Below are 25,297 nucleotides of genomic sequence, written 5' to 3'. Positions count from 1 at the left end.
AGACTTTGCCCCGGCCAATATTTGAAAGAGATAATCTTCAAATAATAAATGCCGAGAAATGTTCTTTCCAATTATAATACACATTTCTCATTAAATTTGAAGTATATATGTTTTTCTTTACAAAAGCGGAAATAGTTCTCCCTATAGCTGTCATACAAACTGACTGACCAGCCTAAGGCACGATATAATCTGCGAATAAATTGTTTAGATCGGATTACTATAACATGCACATATATATATAGCTTCCATATAAATTGTACGATCCAAATCAAGTTATTGTATGGAAAACTGTTCTATTTGATATTCATACCTCAAAAGTCTTCCTGACATACTTACATAAATATGTACATAGATAAGTATATACATAAATATCCACAGACCATATTACAAAATATATGTATGTATGTCTACTATATTAGTAGATATAGACAATAGATGGAGTTATGCAGATTAGGATGAGTTTGCGCATGCAAATTGCTTTCGTCACAATCAATAAATTACGCATCTCACATCCCATTTCAATATACACTGTACACACATTTATCTCTATTCATTTACTGACTTACTCACTTAACGACATTTAAGTTAAATCTATTATGTGACGTAAATTCTATAATAAAGGCATATCAATTATCGGCATTAAATAATAATGGAGTTATAAAATATACTTATATATAACTACAATGAGTATATGTACTAGGGAGGGTCGTATTTTTTCGAAATTAATAACTCTTTCCAGGCAACTTTTAGGAAGGTCCTTTGAACTGCGACAAAAAATTTCCTGAGACGACGACAATGTTAACAAAGCCAATATCAAATGCTAGCAATAGTAATGTGACACAGATAAATAAGTAAAAGTAAGTCGAATATCTGATCAGCAGAGCTATGCTAAGGTGAATTATAAGTCAGTCTGTTGATCTCGTGATTCTGTCCTTAATTCTTCAAACTTAGTTGTACTACAGTTATTGGATTGAAACTGTTTACATTTATTGCAGACTAATTTCTATAGCCGATAATAATTAAAAAAAGTACTTAAACTAACATTTTTATTAATTTTAAGCCCGGGAAGCATAATAAAGCGACTTGAAAATAGTTATTAAATATAGGAACAATTCAGCAATCATCTTTCAAATCGAGTGACTAATGTAAGTTTTGAAAACAATAAAAAGTCAAAGTGTCTCCACGTATGAAAATTACACAGAACAAGTCAATGCATTCAACTTTATATGACACAAAAATGTAACTTAGGCTTGAAAATAGAACTAATTGGAACCTATGATCTGCGATGATGCATAACCTGGAAGTTGAAGGCCAAAACTGAATATGAATTTATATAAACTGGGAGCATTTGCTTTTAGTAATAAGAAAATCTGACTGAACACTCGAGAAACCTCACTCATTTTGACTTCATACCGTAACACTTGGATCCGAAACCGAACTCTGGCGGCTCTTTCTCTACCCATATACCGGCGAAGGAGTTGTGTAGTAGACTTACTGCTCTGAAGTGCAGCCTCCTTCAGAGAAGGAAGAAGCTTGGCCAGCGCTGGGCCATCATTGATACATAAGCTGTCGCAAAAGCCTTTTGGCGCAAGATCGATCGCAAGAGATCTTGTCATCTCTTTGCCTTCAGTAAGGCTAGCCTCTCACTAGAGAAGAGCTTTTAATGGGTCATTGCCCTATTGGTGTAAGGCGAAGAGTCCACCCAGTCGCCTTCTGCAGAAGATGTATGGAATAAGATGAGGTGGAAACAACTCAACACTTTCTTCTTAACTGTCCCGCTTTAGGGAGGTCAAGACTTTCTTTCACAACCATCTGATCAAAATTGACTGGGGCCGCAAATCGAATCTATAAAACAAATTTCAACATCTCTTAGAGATCGACTTAACATATTGGGTTGTCAAAAAAGTCTTGCCGTATTTTCGCTAGTTGGCGCTGAAAGCGCGTAGTTCTAGTTTTATTCGTCGCATCGGGTCATGCTATACCTTTTTGGAAAGCTCATTTCACGCGCTAACACGTGTTAGATTGGTTGTTTCTTTTAAGTCGTTCGTGAGTTATAGCGTCACAAACATGGAGCAAAATAAAGAGAAAATACGGCATATTTTACAGTACTACTACGATAAAGGCAAAAATGCATCTCAAGCCGCCAATAAAATTTGTGCAGTTTATGGACCCGATACAGTTTCCATTTCCACCGCATAACGATGGTTTCAACGTTTTCGTTCTGGTGTAGAGTCGAAGATGCGCCACGCTCCGGAAGGCGTGTCGTCGAAAATTGCGATAAAATCGCTGAATTGGTCGAAAGAGACCGGCATAGTAGTCATCAAACCGTTATAAACCATTTGAAGAAGCTTGGAGTCACTAAGAAGCTCGATGTATGGGTGCCACACGAATTGATTCAATAAAAATACCGCAAGACTTTTTAGAGAACCCAATATTTCGGCTATTGTTTTATCAAAAGGCCTGAATTTATATTCATTCAAAGCATCATTAGTGTTTATCTGACGATTTTTATCATGTAAAAAAGTTTAACAACGATTTCGCTAGAAATTTTGTGTTTCCAATTTAATCATGGCTACGAAATCATTGAAAATCTCGCGGAAGTGTTTTTAAGAGTTTACTTTATCACAAATAGTGCAAGTATTTTAGTGGCACACAACATTCAGGGAAGGTCATGAATCAAATGCTTAAAAGACGTCTATCCAGCTCTTGAATAAATTTCAAAGTTGTGTTTTTTTATAGACTCAGGCAAGACCTTCTAACATTATAAAAATATTACCAAGATTCCCAAGAGGTCTTTCCTTTTCTCATTATATGTACATACATACTAGAGTGTGTCATTCTGAGGCAACCTTTTTTTTCAACTGAAAAACAGGCTAAAAACTTTCTAAAATGTGAAAAACAACGTCACTCAAAAGATGAGCTCTTAACATTAATATTAAGAGGTGCCTCTTTCAAATTTTCTGTTTTCCATATAAATAACATGGAAAAAAATCATTTTTATTGTTATTATGCGGAGGTCATTATATGTGCACGCGATGGCTGCCAGTAAGGATGGTAAACTCCATTCCGATTCTACTCGAGAATCGAGTTTTCTCGTAAAATAATCGATTTTTCGAATGTGAAGAATTGATTCTTAATCGACTTCGGCTACTGAAGATCGATTACAAAAAATCGATTATTTTACGAGAAAACTCGATTCTCGAGTAGAATGGGAATCGAGTTTACCATCCCTACATAATTAGATTTATTGTTCCTCTATTACTTTATTTAAATTCCATTCTAACAATGAACTGATTTCAGAATCTGATTTCTGTTACTCTTCTTAATCAAAAGAAATGAATAAAACAAAAATTCTAAAATATCCAGTACTACCATGAACAGCCCTAATGTGCATATATGAAGTCAGTCCCATTCTATGGCAGCCGAAAAATCTTTTCGAAAAATCAATTGTTTAGTTACCAATAAAATTTATTATATTGAATCAGGAAATCGTTAGCATACTTCAAATAAAAATATATGTTTATTATATTAAAAATATTTACACAAACTTCTACATACGTCCATATAACGGTGCATTTATTAACGTATTCTGACACATGCCGATATCACATACGTACATACATATATTTTATGAATCTTCACGGAAGCAAACGATGCAGAATTAATTCAATTAACAAATTTCAGAGTCATCAAATGTTACGGAGTTTGCTGAACTCTGCATATTTAATTATGAAATTCATCATAAAACAGCAAAAAATATAGATTATCGTGTAGCTGCATGTACATATAGTACGTAATATCAAATGGCAATAAAATTAGTATGCATAGTGGGCATTCACATGTGTGAACATACATACATGTTTCTAAATATGTACATATGTATGTATGTATATACGGCTGCACTATAAGATATTTTGCACGCATCTGAGTAACCAATAAATGCATTTTTATGACGTTTCCGATCCCCACGCTCCTTCGAAAATATTAAGAATATTAATAATATTTGTATCAACATTTCAATGCATACTAAGACAAAATTCTTAAATTCCTTGATTCTTATTTTTTTTGGCAAATAAGTAAGTCGGAGTTCGTGGATGGGCGTAATCAACCACTGCCACGCACGCAAAAAGTCATTAACAGTGAATGTATAAAGTACCATAACTAAGCACTAAAATAAGACATAGAACTCTTATTTGGCAAAGGGGTTCGAAGTAAGTAAGGGCACCTCTGGGCTAATTTTTTTAAAAAGTCGACGTGACCTCGCCCTATAATAGATTTAAAGTACATATCTCCTAAACCATTAAAGCTACAATTGTCAAATCCACTCAGGATAAATCGCGAAAGGCCTCCTACCGACATTGTAAAAATGGTTGAAATCGGAAGATTACCCCGTCCACTCCCCATATAACAGTACTGTTAAAACAACTATAAGTGCGATAAATCACTGACTAACTATGCCAGAGACACAAAATTTTACATCCGGATTGGTATGAGAAGGCTTTATGGGGTAACAATTGGACGATGGGCATGGCACCGCCCACTTTAAGGTAAAACCTCATATCTCGATACCCGACCAACCGATTTCAACTAAACTTGGTGCGTGACATTCTTCTCACATTCTTATATTACAGTGCAAAAATTAACGAATTCGGACGGCCTGCTCCTCATATAGTACAATTTTACTTGATTTTTTAACTTTCCAGTACACAAATCAAGAAGCAATTGATATGACGAGCTACAACTTTGCACTAATAATTTTTTTGAGGTATTCCACAAATCCAACAAAAAGTGTTCAAGCCCCAAATAGCATCCTAGGTCTTCAAAGAATTTAGAACGTAGAAATGTGTATGAATCTCTCAGTGATACAATTATAACATTATCTGAAAGAAAGCTTCAATAAATTAGGAAATGGTTGAAAAGAGGGAATGCAAAAATCCAAAAATTAAATATTAGAAAGTTATTGCTCTAAAATGGACGGTATGGTCAAATAGTATATTTATTCAGTACAAGAGAGGGAGGATGGGGTCATGTGTAGAAGTTCACGCAAGTGAGGAAAGTTCTCTGATCGCCATTCACTTGGGAGGGGCCAGAAACGATTCTTTTACATATGGCTCAAGCAGCTCACGACTTCCGGTCTTTGGCCAAGTATCCTCTGGGTAGCTTAAGAACATCCGTTTTAAGGCGAGCTAAAGTGAGAAGGCGAAACATCCCCTACATAGGGTTGTCCGCTAGGTTTGGGACCCGCCACGTAAAAAAAAAACACCCAATGAAAACTTCGGCTATAATCGCGTAAGCGGTGTCTACGCCAATTAAGAAGAAGAAGAAGAGAAATAAAGGGGAGGATATTTGGAATATTAAAAATACCGAATATGGCATAAAATACTGTCAAACGAATGTACATTTTCATCTCTTTACCATATCTTAGAATTTTTTATATTTTATGTATAAGTATCAGTAAAAGATATTTAAATAAATGTTTACCCACCTTATTGTTCATACATTCATTTGATAATACAAGTGTCAACGTATAAACCTCCAGGATGAGCTAGAAATTGTGACCAAGGTTTCACTTTTCTGCAAGAAAACGACAAAATAATAATTAATATACATACAGATACATGAATAAATGTAAGTTAGTAATAAATATTTTTTTTATTTTTTATTTATTTTTTAATATGAAATTTGCTAAACTTTACCACCTAGTTGGCAGGAAATCCACTCTCAATTCAAAGCAAACTGTTAGTATACAATCAAGTTTTAAACCCAGTTTTGTTCAAGTCAAAGCTGTATTGCCAGCATTCAGCGCTTTCAAAATAGGGCACTAAGGTCTTTAGTTAAGCTCTTGGTACGTTAGATCTGCTGACCTGCACCGTGATCTAGGCGTGAATTTAGTGGTAGATGAAATCTCCATAATTGCAAAATCTCACGAACTAGGCTTAGACAGAACGTTTATGAGGAACAACCCAGACTCATTGAATTTGCTGGGCGAGAAATCCGGTTAAAACGCAAGAAGCCTTCTGACCTAGTAGCAGCAAATGTATTTCTTAACATTTAGCTTTTGAGGGGGTATTCTGGTCTAGGATTTTGAAAAAGATCGATTATTTTTTGCATATTTTCATAGTTTAGACTTTCAAAAATATGACCTTGGAAGGATTTTAAAAAAATCGACTTATTTTCGGAGATACAGCCGATTTTATGACGTGGCGTCCGTGTTCACTAGAATTGTCTCCTAAACTTTAAACGAGTTTTTCTCGAAACTGACTTTTTCGGAACGATACCCACGATTTCTTGAGTTCTACTTCCATTTTTTGTAAAAATTGTTTCCCCACTTTTCCGTAATTCCGGCCATTGCGACATTATTCTAGATTAATAATCTTTTTTTTTTGGTTTCAGATAACTAGGAGGGTTGAAATCACGGGTATGGTCACGTGGAAATTTTTAGAGACCCCCCACTTCGTCAGCTCATATTTTTGAAATTTTTTACTTTTTTTAGTTTTTCAATTTTTTTCTGTACTCTTCTAAAATTAACAAATGACTAATAAAAAATGGATACTAAAAATATTAATTGCCTTTTTTTTACGACACTTTAAAAATTACCTGAAATTCATGCTTCTAGACCAGAATACCCCCTTAAGTATTTCTCCTAATTAATTAGACTAGAATTGTTGTTAGTATTTTATTGTTATATTATTAAGTCTTTGAAGACTTTGTACCACTCGTAGGCTTGTGTTTTTGATAAAACTGAATTACCGCACGAAATTCTGTTAGAAATACAAAATTTGAGACAAATTCTTTGTTCGATATTTTTATCCACTGAGATGTACCGACTTAAGCAGCTGCTGTAAACAAATCGGTTGACAGATCGCGCTCATATTTGGCATAGTAATTAAGGACAGTCCTACCAACTTAGCAAAATAGCTGTTTTCGAAATATCATTTACGCAGGAAATTAATTCCAATTCCGGGTGCTCGCAATGTATAGCTGCCAAAATAATTGACCGCTCAAATCAAGTTCCTATACGGAATCTTCTTTCTTTGTGAAGCTTAAGGATTTTTCTTATTTTTATTTCATTTAATTTTTTATATTTCTTTACTTTGAGAGCTTAAAAGCAGGTGTAACGTCATCCAAAATTCATTAATGGCCACAAATCGTCGCTCTGAGTTCAAGCCAATGATACATTTATTTTATTTTTCTCGATTGTTATTAAGGTGTTTTGTTATGTTGTGTGTTTGCACATCATTTTTAACCTGTTTCTGCTGTATTATTTACGAGCGTGTCGCAAAAACGCGTTTTTCGAAAGAAAATTTGCAAAAATTAGCGAAACAAATAGATACGGTAATAAAAGTAATAATAACTGTAATAAAACTAAATGTAAAACAGACGAAAATCTAAATAATGTGTGAAGATCATTTATTGCGGCAGCAAAACGCCAAACGGCAATCAATGTTTTGCTAATAAACGAGGCGTAAAGTTTGACAGTGTGGGATGCCAGCGTTAAAACTTAACAAAAAAGAAGAAAAACAAGAAATTCAAAAAAAAAGAAAACACGCGTGTAAAAGTTGCATGTGAAAATAAATACGAAAACACAAATAAACAAAAAAGTTACATTTTGAACAAATATTGCGCACTTCGCCACATCTGCATGCAAATTAGAGTTTAAGCTATTTTTCATGTGCTAATTTGCTGAGGGAAATATGGTAGCTGCAGGAAAAGCTCGTGAACTACAAAATGCCTACAATGCAATACATTCACTACACATTTCTTCTTGTCCGAGCAAATATGCATGCAAATGAGTTTATAATGAGCCGCTCGCACTTGCGAAAAAGCAACAAAAACACAAAGTGACAAGTCTTACTTGTTGAAGCGCGACAGACTCTATATGTCTATGGCTAATTTGCAAAAATCTTACAAGTTATCGCATTTGAAAGGTTTCCACACATGACAAGGCATACGGAAAAATATAAAACCCTGTGCAAAGAGGCTTGCAAGCTAATTACAAATAAGAAATATTAGAAATACATACGGGGGAAAAATGGAGCGTGTTTGATGCGCTGGAAAATAAAAAACAAACAAAATGGTCGCTTGAAAAAGGCGTATTGTAACTGTGAAATACGAGTATCTGCACCGTAAAAATACAAAGCATTTAAGTTCGATGGCCCGATTGTTGGAGGACGACATTACATACTTGTACTTCACTGATAAGATGTAAAATAAATAACAATTAAAAAAAATTTTAAATTAATAATTTAGTTGGTGAAGCCTACTTATGAACGTTGGTTCATTTCGAGGTTCCGTTCTTTTTTAAAGAAAAAAACACAAAAACTTTGATGGGGAATATTTATTAGCTTTCGAAAGAACATTGTTTGCGATTTATTTTTTGAAGATTATCTCTTTATAATGTTGGTCGCCGCTATGTCTCAGATAGTCCATCCGTTGAATCTAATTTTCGATGCCTCGATCGAGCATTTCGACTGGTAACTGGCATTTTGCTCCAAGGCCTGAATCAAAGTGGGATCGTCCACTTAGATTTTAGACTTTACATATCCACACAGGAAAAAAATCTAAGGGTGTGCTATCACACGATCTCGATCGTCTATCGACCGGCTGACTGGTGAAATTATCTGCTCACCGAAGTATTCTCTCAGTCAATCCATTGATTGATGCGATGTGTGGGAAGTGGCGCCATCTTGTTGAAATCAAATGTCGCCAAGATCACGAGCTTCAATTTTAGATATCAAATATTCGGTTATCAGAGCGCGATAACGTTCGCCATTGACGGTTACGTTCTCACCGGTGTCTTTTTTAAAGTAATGTGGACCGATGATTCCAACGGCCACAAATCACACCAAACTGTTGTTTTTTCTGAATGAAATGACAGCTCTCGAATCTCTTCAGGTTGCTCTGCGTCCCATATACGGCAATTTTACTGGTTTACATACCCAATTAGCCAGTAATCTTTAGTCTTATGGCTGAACAATATTTGTGAAGCGCGCGAAACACATTCATTACAGAACGTGAATTTTCGGAATAAAGTTGAACGATTTGTAAACGTTGTTCATGCGTAAATCTTTACACGATGAAATGTCAAACAATACTGCATAAAAAAACATAACAGCCGGACACGACTCACGCGTAAATGTTGATAAAACGTATATCTCTTACTCTTTACAAGGGGGTACAAAATTCCAGCATGAAAACTCCCGAGGTTTAAATTAAAAATTAAAGATCATACCAAGTACCTAGAAGTAATTTTGGATAGCAAGCTGATGTGAAAACTCTAGGTGGAAAAGAGAGTAAGAAAGGCCGGTGGTGCCGTCTGTGTATGTAACAATGTATATATGGTGGGTTAATTGCCAATCTTGCTTTACGGGGCTTTGGTGTGGTGGACCGCTCTCAACAAAATCTTTCTACATACGAGTATATGAGATGATACAGCGATTTTTTGTTCTCTTCATAATGGGGGCGTTAAGAACTAGCGATCTAGTTTAAATCATTAACAGGCACGTAACTCTCCTCTCCAAATTTTTTCTCAAATCTAATTTGTGAAAAGTCATTATTTTAGTAAAAAAACAGTTTATATTAATATGATATAACCTAACTTTACATAACCGCATTGACGTTATACTGAAGTTTGATAATTACTAACGATGACATTTCATTTGCTTTTGACGGATATTAAGAAAATACAATTTTGCAAATAGCTACAAACATAAAAGCAGCGTCACAAATGTTGTGTCATCACGAACAAGCAAAGAAAATTTGTATTAATATTATTAGAGCTCGCCGGCATAAATTCCAATGTGGTCTCATAAATTTGGTAATGGTCGTAAGAGGACAAATTTAGAACAGTAAACCTTATATTATTCATTATGAAATCATTTGAAGAAAATTGAGAGAATATACTACTATACATACATAAAACAAAAATTTAAAAAATTTGGGACTGGAAAAGTGAAAGCTTTCATCCTGCTTGGATCGTGGAGTCGCCACTCTGGTGGCTGCTTCTGGACCCATATACCGACTAGGGAGTTGTGAGTGGAAATAAGGCGTTGGAGGAGAGGGGCAGTGAGCTTCTTTACAAATGGGTCAAAGCTTGGAACGAAGGTTGGTGAAGGGATTTGCTCTCAGGGGATCACTATCTAATACAGCTTCAGACTTCCTGACTCCAAGCCAAAGTTGCAGTAGATCAACTGTTCCAGAGTGCAGCCTCCCTCAAAGAAGTAGCTATTCACTCAGAGTGCAGAGCGGCGACTAGTCTTCAACTCATTAACAGTGTGTTCAGGGTTTTCGAAGAGTGCCTAATCTCCCTATCAATCGCATTGAGTGTCTTTGTGATAAAACTGGTATGGGTGCCAGGTCATAGCAGAATCACAGGAAATTGCAAATTGATGATTGCCCTATTGGCGTCTATGCTGAATGATTGGGAATCTTACCAGGCGCCATCTGCAGTAGCTGTATGAAAAGAGATGATAAATACTTGGGAGCGCATACCTATATTATAATATATAACGCATAATATAACAGTATACGTGCGATATTTGATCAAGCACCTAACGTATTCTAACCTAGAGTCGGTAAAGTTATACCAGCCGCCCGTCACGCCATGCATAGATCTGCTGGGCTTTAGTAATGCCAGATAGAGCTTTAGTTAAATTTGAACTGAAATATTAGTCAATTAACTTTAAGAGCGGTTTGATTTTTGATAACCAATCTAGTCCATTGAACTTTTTTTGAACGTTTCTGACGCCAGTAGGTTGTGACCTGTCATTAAGACAACAAGCACCCAGCAGTCCTTTAGACGCCGCGTGAATAAACAGCATGTTTGTTTTACTTCGAGGCTTTTGCTGATGATCTTGATGATCTTAACTCTGTCTTTAAGGCATTCCATTTCCTCCTGATCCAGACTGTCAGCTCTTTCGAAAATTTCTTTGTTTATCGCTTTTCATGACATACTGTACTGATTCGGTAACCAGACAGATGACACTTTGACAATCTCGTCAGCTTTTCGTTTCCCGTAATACCTTTGTCGTTTATGTTTAAAACATTATCTATTTAGCTTGCGTCAGCTGACTTTTAGTATTCAATGTGACAATTGCGGCTGTCAACATAGTTTTTCGCTGTTAGATAATTTTAACTATAACTTCATACATATATAAGAATGGATGTGGCGAAGTTATTTACAAATAAAATACGATAATTAAATCATTTTTATAACTATAAACAACTCATAAAATATTATTCATGTATATGTATATAAAACGTGTGTAAAGTACTTCGAAAAAGAGCTTTAGCGAGAATACTCTCGAAAAATTTAATCGCAAATGTAAAACGCACATAAAGTCCTTACTTTTGTTGATACATTTGTATGTAAGTATACATGTGTATGTATGCATATGGATGTCCACATCCAGGTAGATAGAAAGCTTAACGAAATATACCTTATCTATATAGGGTGATTTTTTAAGAGCTTGATAACTTTTTTAAAAAAAAAAACGCATAAAATTTGCAAAATCTCATCGGTTCTTTATTTGAAACGTTAGATTGGTTCATGACATTTACTTTTTGAAGATAATTTCATTTAAATGTTGACCGCGGCTGCGTCTTAGGTGGTCCATTCGGAAAGTCCAATTTTGGGCAACTTTTTCGAGCATTTCGGCCGGAATAGCCCGAATTTCTTCGGAAATGTTGTCTTCCAAAGCTGGAATAGTTGCTGGCTTATTTCTGTAGACTTTAGACTTGACGTAGCCCCACAAAAAATAGTCTAAAGGCGTTAAATCGCATGATCTTGGTGGCCAACTTACGGGTCCATTTCTTGAGATGAATTGTTGTCCGAAGTTTTCCCTCAAAATGGCCATAGAATCGCGAGCTGTGTGGCATGTAGCGCCATCTTGTTGAAACCACATGTCAACCAAGTTCAGTTCTTCCATTTTTGGCAACAAAAAGTTTGTTAGCATCGAACGATAGCGATCGCCATTCACCGTAACGTTGCGTCCAACAGCATCTTTGAAAAAATACGGTCCAATGATTCCACCAGCGTACAAACCACACCAAACAGTGCATTTTTCGGGATGCATGGGCAGTTCTTGAACGGCTTCTGGTTGCTCTTCACCTCAAATGCGGCAATTTTGCTTATTTACGTAGCCATTCAACCAGAAATGAGCCTCATCGCTGAACAAAACACGCGCGCGAAACACATTTCGAACCGAACACTGATTTTGGTAATAAAATTCAATGATTTGCAAGCGTTGCTCGTTAGTAAGTCTATTCATGATGAAATGTCAAAGCATACTGAGCATCTTTCTCTTTGACACCATGTCTGAAATCCCACGTGATCTGTCAAATACTAATGCATGAAAATCCTAACCTCAAAAAAATCACCCGTTACATACATATGTATATGAATATTTGGCTGTTCGCATGTATATATTTTATTATAGTTGTCTGTATACAACGGCTAGAGACGAGGTTAATACTCTCTGGGTCACATAAGAAATCAATAAATCAGTGGTCTATAGAAAATTTACCGCATTAGCGACATTGTGTGAGTTTAATATATACATATGTAAGTATGTATACATGTAAATAATATATGATTACAATATTTGTAGAAATGTAGCAGATATCACAGCCTATAAAAATGTTGTTATCAATATCACAGCGAAATATGCACAGATATACTTTTATATGCATTATATATATAAATATGTATGCACTCGTATATGACATACAAATACATAAGTGTCTACTATTTTGCATATAATAGTTATGGAATTGTACCGCAATAAAAATATCCCCCTTTATACTATATGCAGCGACATAGCTGAAATTCTATAAAGCATATGCCAAAGTGACTTTTTATGTTTGTTGTCACACAGTGTACACTGTTATTTGCACATCTCTGTGTTTGCACACGTAGTGCGTCGCATCTATTCAAAAATCTTCTTCAATTCTTTCGTATGCCCGCAACGTTATCAGTTGATGCTTTTGCAAACTTCATACAATATTTATGTGTACACGTCGAAAGTATACGCTCGCCGCAGTCAAAACAATAAAGCCGAGAGCACAGGTTCGAAATGAGGGTCTCAGCCGGCATGATACAATCAATTTCCGGCAATGTTGTTGCTTGACAATGCTGCGGCTAGTGGCCTCCATAGAAAATATGTTATGTACATTTAGTAAAGGTTGGTTCATTAAATGAAAAAACACAAAAACTTCAAATTTAATGGGGAAGAACATTTTTGGCATTGAGATTTTAAAGATTATCTCTTTCAAATGTTGGCCGCGGCTTTGTCTCAGATGGTACATCCGTTTAGTGCAATTTTTTGAGCATTTCGCGTGATGTTTTGCACCAAGATCTGAATCGATGCGGGATTGTCTGCATAGACTTTAGACTTTGCATATTCCCACAGGATAAAGTCTAAGATATAACACGAGCTTGGTGGCCAATCCACCGGCCCAAAAATTGACTTTATCTGCTCATCGAAGTGCCCTTTCACTAAATCCATTGATTGATGAGATGTGTGGGAAGTGGCACCGTCTTGTTGAAACCAAATCTCGCCAAGATCACAAGCTTCAATTTCAAGCATCAAATAGTCGGTTAACACGGCGCGATAACGGTCACCATTGACGCTTACGTTCTCACCGGCGTCATTTTTGAAGAAATGTAGACCAATGATTCAGCCAGCCCACAAACCACACCAACCCGTTGTTTTGTCTGGATAAAAAGGCTCTTGAATCTCTGCAGGTTGTTCTTCGTCCCAAATGCGGCAATTTTGCTTCTTTACATATCCATTGAGCGAGAAATAGAACTCATTACAAAACAAAATTTGGCTCGAAAACATAGGATCTTCTTGGAACTCTTGGAAAGCCCATAGAGCAATGCGATGGCGCTTGGGAAGGTCGAGCGGCTGCAGTTCCTGGACAAGCTGTATTTTGTAGTGTTTCAATTTATTATCTCGACGTAAAATACGGCACAGCGTCTATATGTCAGTCCGAGTTGCTGCTAATGGGTCGTATCGCCTCTCCACGGTCTTGGGCTACACTCGTGTCAGCTATATTTTCTTGCTGGGTGCTGGGCGTGATTTATCCGGTCGAATATTATCTAATAATGAATGCTGAGTGTCAGGATGGGTGATGGTGTTGCGAATAGTATGCTCAGAAGGCCGATTATGTTGATCATAAGAGGTGCGAAACGCGCGGAACACGTTCTTTAGAGAACGTAAATTTTCGTAATAAAGTTGAACGATTTGTACACCTTGTTCAGGCGTAAGTCTTTACACAATTAAATGTCAAAAAATAGTGAACAAAGAAACATGACAGCTTGACACGATTCACGCGTGATCTATCAATAAAAATTTATTGAATAAGTACATTTACTTGGATCACTTGTTAATATATGTGCATTATTTTTTCTATACATAGAAAATTGCTGTATTTGTGTGATGTTTGTTGAATCTGTACTGACATCCGAGCTGCCGTGCTTATCAGTGAGTGCGCTTAATTTGAAATGAAAACGATTAAGACTGTCATTGATTGCAGATACCCTATAACATATAAATTACAAGTAAGTACATATCTAAATGATCAGTGTAACGAACTGAGTCGCATTCGCGGTGACTGTCTATATACATACAAGTATACGGGAACGAAGTTTTTGGGATACTGATCCCGCTTCCGTACAAATCGGTCCTGAACGATCAAACTTAAGTTCTTGTATGAAAAACTTTTTTCTTTATCAATTATTCAAGAACTCTACAAACAAATTACAATTGAACTTCTCTAACTCCAATCACCATAATCCACAAAACAACTTGGAATTAGAGAGAGATTCAGAATTCTCACCGTTTTCAATGGCGCTAGAAGTCTTATTCGTTAGGTCTGAAATATTCGATTGTACAATGTCATCGGCTATAAATCCGGCTGAGCAAATCTCATTATCAACCTCAATTTAATCTGCAATTTGAAGGGATAAATAAGGCTTCTGCATTAGCAGCTACTTAAAAAGTGAGATTTCTCCGAAAAATGCGACTTAGAGAATTGCATGCCAAATTGGCAAAGTTAGAATTATGGAAGGAAATTTGTAGTACATTTGATTCTATTGACAATGCAAGAGTTCGCGTTATGGAGAACTTTCGACTTTTGGACGTGCAACTGTATTTAGATCGGTCCACTATAGCATATAGCTACCATACAAACTGACAAGTGCACAAGATTAGCCCCATTCCTACCCCGGCGTCTTGCTCTGGACATTGCCTGCAGTCTTCGGGATCTGTTAGTCCATCCTTCAGGCATGTGCCGCCGCCAGACTATGACAAGTGAGTATTCCAATCACTCTCTTACAATCCTTTCTTTCAACAGTGAGTAAAAATTTTGTATATTTTATTTTTGGTCTTCTTTGCATTGCACCTATCCAGATCGCCGTAAATATTTACAATGCGCATGTGGCACTCAGTAGAAGTGAAGTCGCTAGTTCAACACATTCTACTGCTGCCCTGCTTCCTTGCTTCCCTAGACTTTTCTGGTCGATATGCGAAATTAAGTTATGGCTTTGGTTGTCTAGATAGATGTTAACCCCGGAGTTGCTTGCTGATGCATTGGAGACCAGCTCCGCGGCTTTCCCAATAGCAAAAACCTTTGCTTAAAATATACTGCAATGTACCAACAGCATAAAAGGCACTATGTTTGGTTCTCGACAGTATATTTCCACACTAGTTCCTTCCTCCATTTTCGATACATCCGGGCAAAAGTTTAATGTGCAGGTGCCATGTCTTAGGAACAACCACCTCTCTCTAAGTTTACTTTCCAAGATCTGAATCTGCCGTTGTAATTTTTTTAATCTAACAATACATATGTATATGTTATGGGAATATTATTGCACAATATTATTTCATCCAATTACTTAATATATTTGCGCTTTGTCCATGTTTATCCGTATTCCGCTTTGTTTTTTTTTTTCGGGTAATTTCTATTAATGTAAGCGATCGCAATGAACTCGTTTCGTTTAAGCCAAATTTTTAAGGCGATTACAAATACAATACAAAAGCACACATTCTTCTCACTACTACTATATATACGTAGCATGACAATTCGTCACATGACGACCTTAATACAATACAATCATGAAAAAAATATTACCAAAAGAAGAGAAGAAACATTGCAATAAACTCGACACACAAACTTAAAATTCATGAATTTAGCTTTAAAACGTGAAATGAGAATAAATCAAGAAATACAGTTTAATTTATACATGTACATATGTATGTGTATGTGCAAAAAATGGGATAGCTAACATCAGCAACTTTAATTAGTTGAAGCACTCGGCTAAAATACACGAACCGAATAGCAGTACAAAGGGAGTTGGCGAGCTTAATGTGTCTTTTCGCAGCAAGTCTGTCAGTTCCATTGATCAGTCTGCAGCTGAGTCAGCGGATCACCGATGAAAAATATACATAGTATATACATATGTACAAAAGAAGACAAATAATAATCAAAACCGCGAAGTAAAAGTACAGTTTAAAGCAACTAAAGAAAATATAATAGCCCACTAGCGGAGAACTGGTTTTGGCGAGTTCAGTGAGCACCTGCGCAAGGTACTCGTGGGCCATTTCTTTAATATATTTTTTTTCTGAAACTACAGCATAGTCCAAACAAAATTAATTGAGCGTTCGGTTTGCAAAAGTTGGTAACGGTACACTAAAATTATGATGGACTAAAAAAATAGATTTTAATAAAAGAGGACAGAAAGCAAGTAAGAACCGTTAAAATCATCAAATATATGATGGATGGATAAGGTGTAACCTGATAATATTAAAAGATTATTGACAAAATGAAGAAGTTCTGAGTATGGGGTGTCGATACTATCATCCATATTAAAAAATTCTAAAAAATTTAGGCTTGGTTACGTCAGGTTAGGTAGGATCCAAAATCGAAGAATCTCACTTGAATAGATATTTGTACTTTGTGTAATCCATAATCTCCAGATCCTCCTAGACGAAGCGTTTTGAGCTTACCACAAATTTATTAAGGCGGTTATTATCAATTCCAGCAACTTCGCTGGGTTCACCAAAAATTTTTCTACAAAGATATTTCATATCAGTCTGGAAACGTCGGGCAGTAATGGATGAAAGGACAAGATGATTCCACCTTGCCTTCGCCATACAACTTGATCGAAGAGCGTCCGACAAAATATTAGCCGCACCGCGTGTAAACCTATTGGATAGTGTCCAGTCAGAACACCTACCAATTCAGCAAGCTTGACTTCGCTAGGAGCCAGTAGTCCCTTTTACGGGTCATTCTTGGTCAGAAGGATCTCACAGTCGCACAAGTTTTGGTTGTAGGCCAGCGCAAGACTTCAGAAAACCGATTAGCTTCCAAATGGAATGAATGGCGAAATGGTGTCCTCCCTGGTAACCTCATGAATATACCGTGGACGAGCTCAAAGCCGGTCTGAAGTAGTCTGAAACTAGAGTTGATGGTGAGTATTCAACCGCAGCTTCTATATCATACTCTCCCTCTTGACACCGATCCATCCGCCACACCAACAAATCCCTAGTAGATACGTGAGCAGAGCAGGAACTGCCAGGAAGGTTCGCACCGATTGTTGTTGTTATAACAGCTGAAAACAATCCCCAAATAATTCAAAGACAGTTGGCAGTCTTTAGCCAGATAATAATCAGGATAATTAAAATTCTTTCCTTCCATTAAGTATTTGTATGATTACAGGCTATAGGGCCAGGTTTGGCGTATGTTCCATCACTATGAAGAGTAAAATAAAATAGAACCCGAAACAATATTTTTTTCTTCTGTACTGGCGTATACACCGCTGACGCGGTCATTTCTTCTTTTCGCATTTTGACCCCAATTCGATATACCAAGGGCAGTCTAGTCGTCCCCACCTGATCCCTCTAAAGGAGTGGAAGTCTTCCACTTCCTTAGCTTACCCCGGTAGGTAATGCGTCGAATACTTTCTGAGCTGGAGTGTTTTCATGCGTACGGACGACATGATCTAGCCAGCGCACTGATTGCAATATAAACAACTACGACTGTCAGCAGTGACGTGGGTGTCAAGTCGCCTGTGCGACGACAGTTTATTTGATGACAGAAGATATTTCGTGCGCGAATGTTGAACACGCTGAAACCGCGTGAGATATCAAACGGATCGAAGAGGTCTTTCCGGATCCTGACGAAGCTTTTGGTATTGCTCAACGTCAGTTTACACAGCCGTATTAGCTTTGCGGGGATACCAAATTCAGACATAGCACCATAAAGACATCTCCTTTTCGTGCTGTCAAAAGCAGCTTTGAAATCGACGAACAGGTGGTCTCGATCCTTGTTCAGTTTATATGGCTGCTATCTGTTCAAGTGATGCGATATTGGCGATGCCGGAAAATTAGCAGATTCTTCGGGAGGAATATTTATAACTCAAAAACTGAGGAACTAATTCCCAAATATGAAGGCAGACGGACATAACTAAATCAACTCAACTCGTCTTGCTCCTCACTTTTTATAATTTATAGGGTCTAATTGAAGTTAGTACCCTCCGCATATTTGGAAATGCTAGATTTCAGTGCTTATAAATAAATTTCTTAAAGCAAAGTGCAAACATTTTGTGTGAAAAATATTTATAAATTTTATTTTGAAATATCAGGGTTCATTTTTGTGGAGACTACTTTAGCTATTTTTAGCTCACAGATTTTCGAGTCAGCTCTAGAGCAGAAAAATACACATACAAGTACTTCGCAGTAAACCCTCAAGTTGCAAAAAAACTGACTTTGAAACCGGAACAGAGCGTGTCGCTTCCAACACTGCACGCTCCCACGCGATTTTTTTCTGTATTTTTATTTCTTGGTGGGCGCGCAACAGCTGTTGAATTTCAAAAGTCCACTCACACGCCGCACTCGGACATGTCCACGTGTCCGCTGACAAAACTCGTACCGACAAATGATAAAATTGCAAAGCTATACAAAAAACAACAAAAATATGTGTTAAAAAAGGCAATAAAATTGACATTTGTCTTAAGTTTTAACGACAGCATTTGGCTAAATACGGCAAAAATCGCTGACAGCACACGTTAGACATTAAACAAACGAGATGGGCGAAAACTAATAAAAAATCATAAATACGTATATAATACAAAGTTTGATGTGTCGTAAGTAGCAAAAAGTGACAAAGAAAAGAAACAGTAGCCTTGACTTGTCAAATAGGCGGACGTTGTATGCTATTTCGTTGATCGTAATGCCAGATAAAAGGTGATTAAATCGATGTACTTTGTGCTGCTGCTTTTTTCGTAACAAAAATTATATTTTTAAGAGCAAATAAAAAATTACTCTACAGTATAATTATTTTGGGTTACGTTTAAAAATGCATTAGAGTAGTTAGCGATGACAAAAATTAGTATTAATCGATGAACACATGATTAAGCCATGTGAATATAAAAAGAAACGGATACGAGGATTTCTGCATATTTTTTTGTTATAAACAGAATATTAAGGCCGTATGTATGCAATATTCAATTCCCAGTCGTCAATCGTCTCGGAATTGTCTACATAGACAAGCGACATAGCTCCATAAAAATAGTTCATACGGCAAAATACAATTGTTTCGTTGGCATGTGGCAACATTTTCTCGGAGGTTCTTCACATGAACAACCTCCAATTCTTGGCTCTATAACGTTCCCCATTGACTGAGAATATGACCGGTTTCATTTTCGAAGAAATATGGCCCAATGATTCCCTCTACCTTTAGAACGCACCAAATTATGACTTTTAGAGGTTGTGGACTATCATCATCATCCCGATTCATGGTTGCTTGAATTACCGTGATTATGTCGACCGTTTATTGGACGTATGCGCCGCGCAAGCCGAACCAATAATTTGGCATTAAGTTTGCACGATTTGTAAAAATTGTTGAGGGTAAGTAAGCTGAGTATAAAAACGCCCGTTATTGGAAGGATTTGATACAAATATGAACTGTCCATATCCAATATTTACCTTAAGATAGGTTTCAAAATGGGTCTCCTAAAGGCCTAAATGTGTTGTCAGACAGTCAACTATCTACCTACCTTAAGAGAGAGAGAAAAGACTTGGGAGATGAAAATTTAGTTGAATTTATGCATTTCGTATGTCATAAAAGTGTATAAAATGGTCTTGATCTTAATTTTGTTCAGTTTTATCCAATAGTGGTTCGGTATCTGCGGTTCCAAAAAATAAGTAGCGTCTTAGAGGAAAAGGGCGTAGGTAAAAGATCGATATCTCAAAAAGGTAGGGACAATCCTGTTCATGGTTCGGTCCATATTTTTTTAAAAATGCTGCCGGTGAGAAGGTAACTGTCAATAGCGAACGTTATGCTGCCACGATAACGGACTATTTAATGACTGAAATTGAAGCTCGTGGTCTCGGCGACTTTTGGTTTCAACAAGACGGCACTACTTCACACATATCGCATCAATCAACGGATTTGTTGAGAGAACCCTTCGGTGAGCAGATAATTTGACGTTTTACACCGGTCGATGGCCAACCAAGATCGTGTGATATCACACCGTTTTACTTTTTTCTGCGGTGATAAGTAAAATCTAATAACTACGCCGATAATCCCGCTTTGGTTTAGGCCTTGGAACAAAACGCCAGTTACAAGTCGAAATGCTCGAACGAGTCATTGAAAATTGGACTTAAGGGATGGACCATTTGAGACGTATTCGCGGTCATTATTTGAAACTGATAATCTTCAAAAAATAATGCCAAAGAATGTTCTTTCGAATGATAACAAACATTTCCTATGAAATCTGAAGTTTCTGTGTTTTTTCTTTTTAAAAAGGTGGGGGAACCTCGAAATGAATCGCCCTTTATATCTGAAGTCTATGAATATTTTTTAAGCTCACAACAAAATTTATTATATTTAAATGAGATATTTTAATATTTATTCGATAAGATTGCAGTAGTTTACATACATACATATGTACATTCATAAATGTTTTATATGCTAATTGTACTTGACAGCTCGACTCTTTTCGAAATCACTAAAGTCGACTTTTTAAACACATTCAAGATGAAACTGACATATACTTACAATCACATGTAACCAATTATTTATTATCATTGATCTCTTTCCAATTTATCCGCACATTTTTAATATGCGACAATGAGTTGCACTTAATTAATGCGCTCTTGAGTAAATTGCTTGTTTCAATTTAACTGTTGAAAATTCTATGAAAATTATGGGAAAATCAGATATTATTTTTCCTGCTAAAAACCACATATGTATATATATTGGCGTTTGTATATACATATGTATCTATAATTAATAAAGAAAATCATTTGAATTCAAAAGAGGACAATAGTAATTTTTTTGTTCTTCAATTGAATTCCGACAGCCAAGTTTAGCAGCAATAAACAAAAGAGGCATCTTTTAGAAGTTTCACCTACAAATGCATGTGCACACATACATACATGTATGTAGATATACTGTATATGTGAAATAGAACAATAAACAGCAAAGATAATCAGTTTACAAATATTTTCCCGAAATAATACATACTCATGCAAATAGTAAAATTACAAATAATGAGCGTATAAGCGCACACAGGTGCAATTGTTTATACAAATACATATACACTTATAGAGGTATATGCATTTACGAATGTCTATATGAATGAAATTGCTTAATCGTTATAAAAAGATTTCCAAGTTTACTTAATTAACAAACTAGCAAAAAATCGAGCGATAATAAAGTTTATATGCATGTTTTAATACCCAGTAGGAAAAATATACACTAGTACTTACATATCGCTCATTTGCTGCAAGACCGGCAGAATTGTTCGTTATATCATACTTCATGTTGAGTGAAAAATTCATATGAATACCTCTTATATGCTCCGCTTGAGAAGAGGTGTAAGGTTGGAGTCACCGTGTAAGGTTGTAGTAAGTTGAAAACTTTAAACGCGTTTTCTGGCGAATCGATTTTTTTGACTTATGCCGGTCTTGCAGCAAATGAGCGATATGTGAAACTAAACAAGAAACAAGTAACATGGACTGCACTGAAGCTATAATACTGTTCAGAGGTGCAATTTTTATAGCATAAAACGCATAAAAGGATATAAAAAGATATTTATCTTGATTTGCATGGGTGAGTTTATATGGTGGCTATACGCTATAGTGGTCCGATTTGAACAATTTCTTCAGAGAATGTAGTGGTGAATTTAATATTAATATATAACATTTTTTTTGAAGACACCTCGTCAAAAAAAATGTATACCATGCAAGCCTTGATTCCGATAGTTTAGTTTGTATGGCAGCTACATATACATACATATGTATACTATAGTAATCCGATGTGAAAAATTTCTTCAGAGATAACATCATTTTCCAAAATCCATGCCAAGAATATCTAGCAGATATGAAAAGGCTTGAATTTATTGCGATCATTATGCTATACGCTAAAGTGGTTCCATATAGGCGGTTCCGACACATGAGCAGATTCTTCAGGAGAAAAGGAAGTGTACAAATTTTGTAAAAAAAAAAACAAAAAAACTGAAGGAGAGCTTTACATATATATAATCGATGTAAAAGTGGTATCGCGTTACGAGATATGGCGTTAGAAAGATAAGGTTTCATGCTAAATAATCTAATCAGACAGTTTTGTGGTTGCTTGACTTCGTATTGTGTGAGCACACGTGAAAGATGAACACCAGCGATTGTTTTTAATTGGTTCGTATTTAGTTTTACGAAAACTTAAAAAAAAATGCCCAGATGATTCCACATCTAAGCAACTTCGATTTTTGGCCACCGGGATAATTTTACTGTCACGGATAGCGAAGACCTATTAGGATTTATTCACGCAAAGTCCAACCATCCAGTATCAAACGGTGTGAAGATAGCGGAGACTCAACCCGTTAGCAATTTGATATTAAAACGAGAATGAGGTTAGCTTTGCTGCACTGTTATCGGAGTTAAAGTAAATTTGATTTTCCACAGGGTTGCAATTACGACTTCACACAACAATACAAACATATGTATGTATGTATTTGCATAGGTATTTAAATATGTAACGTATGTACGTCAGTTACACTTGTAAATTATCTGTGCTGTTTTGCTGTCAGTAAATTAAATATGAAAGCAGAAATAACAGCAAAAACTACTTTTATGAATTAACATTTCAAACCATTATATCTTTTTTTATTGTAATAAAGTGCAGAGATTATACAAGGTGCGTTCCAAAGTAAACAGGACTTAAAAAAACAGAACAAATGTTTTTTTCGGCAAAATCAATTTATTTTATTCAAAATAGTCTCCTTCTGCTTCAATACAGCATGTCGAACGAGTGTTTTAGCTCGTTTACCGGTATGGCCGCCAGTATGCCGGTGCAAGCCTTTTGAATGGCCTCTACGTCTGCATAACGCTTTCCTTTCATGGGCAAATGCATTTTTCCCAAAAAAGCAGAAGCCGCATGATGCCATATCAATGGCTAATTATTAAAATGTGATTTTTGGTCAAATAATCGGTCACAAGCGTCGATTCGAATATTGGATTCTGAGCAATTTTTGGTCGTCAGTCAATTTGTGGGGAACACACCTTTCGTAAGCCCAAATGTTCCGTCAAAATGAGATAAATCGATATTTTGGAGATGTCCAATTCCTATGTCTATGAATTTCAATGATAATTTCGGCTGATTATTGATGAATTCACGCACAGTTTCGATGTGATTTCCGGTGATTACGAATTTTGATTGACCCACATGTTGATCGTCATTTATGACCTCACGACCACTTTGAAAACGTTGAAACCGTTGGCTCTTTGTTTGAAGCTCATTTTCGCACCGATAACACAAACATACTGACACCTAAAACGCAATAACTTCACTTCCAATTGATGAAATGTCATGTCTCACTGGACAATCGAAAAATATATCAAATTACAACGCACCAGTTGACATATAGATGGCGCCACCAGGGGGCGCTAGATTCAAAAAGTCCTGTTTACTTTGGAACACTCCTTGTATACTTGCATGTAAACAACCATGAAAGCTTTATTGCGTTCCCAAAATTCGGTATAAAATATTACTTAAAACAAGTAAGGAAGAGCTAAGTTCGGGTATAGCCGAACATTACTTACTCTTGCAAACTGCAACGATTAAAATCTGAGAAGAGCTTTCGAGTACAAAAGGCTTGTTAGTTACATGGGGTCTAGGGCGATTTTTTTCATCCTAAGCACAAATATGCACCGTTATAACAAAAACACACTATCTCAATATTACTAAAATAAATCACATGTTGGCCGATCTATGCGGTATAAAGTCACTCGGAAGTTCGAATATCCTTATATTAGGTATATGGGGGCTAAGGGATGTATTGACCCGATTCAACCCATTTCTTGCACAGAGACATAATACTATCAAAAAGGGATTGTCTGAGTTTCATTTATATGTCTCACACATTGACCGATATTTTCGCTAAAAAGCCAACTATAAGCACTAGGTCAGTACCTATGGGCTTGAACACTTTTGGTTCGATTTACACATTTTTTAGTCATAAGGTGGTACACCTCACATGCTATTTTTGTGCAAAATTTTATCGTAATATATAATTCCTTTTTGCCTTTCAAACGGAATTTAAAATTATGATATAAAGTAAGTAGGCGTGGCTGCAATCCGATTTCAGACTGTAACACAAAGATGTCAGAGGAATGACACGTACCAAATTTAGTTGAAAGTCGGTCGGCCGGGTCAAGAGTTATGTGATTTCACCTAAGAGTGGACCGTGCCATGCCTAAAGCCCTCTCATTCCATCTCGGAAGTAACATTTAATGTCCCTGGCATACTTAGTTATTCGGTTATCGCACTTTTAGTAATTTTTAACAGTACCATTATATCCGAGAGTCACCCGCATTTCAACTCAACTCGTCATCCCAATCCTTTATATATGTATATACATAAGTACATATAACCCTATATACATATTTATCGATTCGTTTTAGATGATACATACAACCGCTCGGTGAAAAACACTATTATACTCTGTAGCAACATGCTGCAAGTGTATAAAAATGTGGAAGTGGAAATTACAGCGCGTTCTCGCAATCTATCGCAAATGGGACTCTTATCGGGCCCTTGTTTACATTTAAGCTAAGTTTTAAAATTTTCTGTGATTAGCGAATGCTATGTCGATAAGAATACGAGGACACAATGTAGAGCACAAGTGTTCCTTTTGCATTTCGGAAGCTATTAGACTGATAACGAAATTATTATTTATTGTTTATTTTAATGTTTAGAGACACTTTGAACTAAAAATAAAAACAGTTTCGTATCT

General features: G+C 36.3%; 1 protein-coding gene across 3 annotated transcripts in view; it reads right to left on the bottom strand.

The window, feature by feature from the left end:
* Positions 1-25,297, bottom strand: part of So5a1 (Solute carrier organic anion transporter family member 5A1) — a 71,639-nt gene that overhangs the window by 36,349 nt on the left and 9,993 nt on the right. For all 3 annotated transcript variants that reach the window (XM_049459165.1, XM_049459177.1, XM_049459170.1), the window contains exon 2: positions 5,486-5,574. The gene's annotated coding sequence lies outside the window, so the exon portion shown is untranslated. The remainder of the gene's footprint in view (positions 1-5,485; positions 5,575-25,297) is intronic.

This window comes from Bactrocera dorsalis, chromosome 1 (assembly GCF_023373825.1).
Source record: "Bactrocera dorsalis isolate Fly_Bdor chromosome 1, ASM2337382v1, whole genome shotgun sequence".
Lineage (NCBI taxonomy): Eukaryota > Metazoa > Arthropoda > Insecta > Diptera > Tephritidae > Bactrocera > Bactrocera dorsalis.
The sequence above is the reverse complement of the archived record's forward strand: the minus strand, read 5'-3'. Positions and strand labels throughout refer to the sequence as shown.